Below are 1,828 nucleotides of genomic sequence, written 5' to 3' on the forward strand. Positions count from 1 at the left end.
ATATATAAACTGTCTAGCTGGGGTTTATTCGAGAAATGTAAAGGTATATATTAGATAATCTATTAATAGAATTTATTGCTTTGCTAGATTCAATGAAAAAGTCATGATTATCACTAGAAATGCTGAAAATCTTTTAAATAAAATTCAATGATGATTTTTGATGGAAAAAAACACTTAGTATAATACAGAATTCAGTGGAATATTTCACTAACATAAAAAAATACATATTCTCTTGACCCCAAAGCCAATTTTTTTTTTTTAAAGAACAGCTTTACTGAAATATAACTGACATACAAAGGACACATAATGTGTACGATTTCATGTGTTTGGACATATGTAAACATATGTAAACACCTGTGAACATATGTAAACACCATCACCAAAATCAGGGTAACAGACATAACCACCATCTCCAAAAGTTTCTTCGTGTTCTTGTGGGGGAAATAAGTACACTTACATGAGATCGGCCCTCCTAACAAATTTTAAGATGTACGATACAATATTCTTAACCATTTGCACTACGCTGTACAGCAGATCTCTAGAACTAATTTATCTTGCATAACTGAAACCTTATACCAGTATGACACAGCAATCCCACTTCTGGGTATATACTCAAAAGAATTGAAATCAGTTTCTCAAAGCAATAGCTGCACTGCCACGTTCATTGCAGCATTATTCACAATAGCCAAGATGTAGAAATAACCCGTGTTCGTCAATAGATGAATGCATAAAGAAAATGCATACATCCATACGATGGAATATTATTTAGCTTAAAAAAAATCCTGCCATTTGTGACAACGTAAAAAAAACCTGGAGGGCATTATCCTAAATGAAATAAGCCAGACACAGGACAAATACTGCATGATTCCACTTATATGAGGTCTCTAAAATAGTCAAACTTATAGAAGCAGGAAATAGAATGGTGGTTGCCATGGTACAGGGGAAGAGGAAATGGAAGTTGCTGTTTAATTGATATAAACTTCTAATATCTTTTTTAATAAGAGAACATCAAAGGCATGCCTATGAAAGTCAAGATAACAATAAGATTGCTCATTATCAATACTATTGTTTCACATTGGGGTGTTAACCAACACATTTGGACACGATAAAAAAAAATGAGATGCTTAAGAATTAAAAAAAAAAGTGATAAAACTCTTCTCTATTTCAGATGACATGATTATACCCAGGAAACCCAAAATAATCGACTGGAAAAACTACTATAAAAGAGAATTCAAAGATAAGAGGATAGAATATTAATATTTGGAAATTCTACTGGACCCAATTTTGTGCATCCTCAGCTGCTCGCTCAGAGTCCCTCCCATAGTGCCTAGTTCGGCCCCCCTGAATGAAGGCTGCGCTCTGGCGTAGCTTCTGTCATGTCTGCCATGGCAGAAGCCACTGCGGCTCCTAACGCCAGGCCCAACCCAAATGAACCCTTAAACACTTTAGTTCCTTCCACCACTTCTGGATTCAGATGAGACACCATGCCACAGAATATGGGATCTGGCTTTCCCAGTGGCCGCCCAGAGGGACAATGAGAGACAGGAACCATAAGGGAACTGGCAGATAAATTTATCTCCCTTCCTCGCTGCAAAAGACCATTTCAAGGTGCAGCGGTTCTATAGAGCCTGTCCAAATACATCCGAATGACCCAATAACTGGCTGTGTTTTCTCACGAAGCTGCGGCCAACTCAGTAACACATCAATTTTTATTTTCTTTCCTTCCTTCCCTTTTTCTATCACTCTTACTGCACTGAGATTACAACCCCAACAAAGAATTGGCAAACAAGTTTTGGCTCAAGCTCTGTTTTCTAAGGAACTCGGGCAA

This window comes from Pteropus vampyrus, unplaced genomic scaffold (genome assembly GCF_000151845.1).
Source record: "Pteropus vampyrus isolate Shadow unplaced genomic scaffold, Pvam_2.0 Scaffold275, whole genome shotgun sequence".
NCBI classification, from domain to species: domain Eukaryota; kingdom Metazoa; phylum Chordata; class Mammalia; order Chiroptera; family Pteropodidae; genus Pteropus; species Pteropus vampyrus.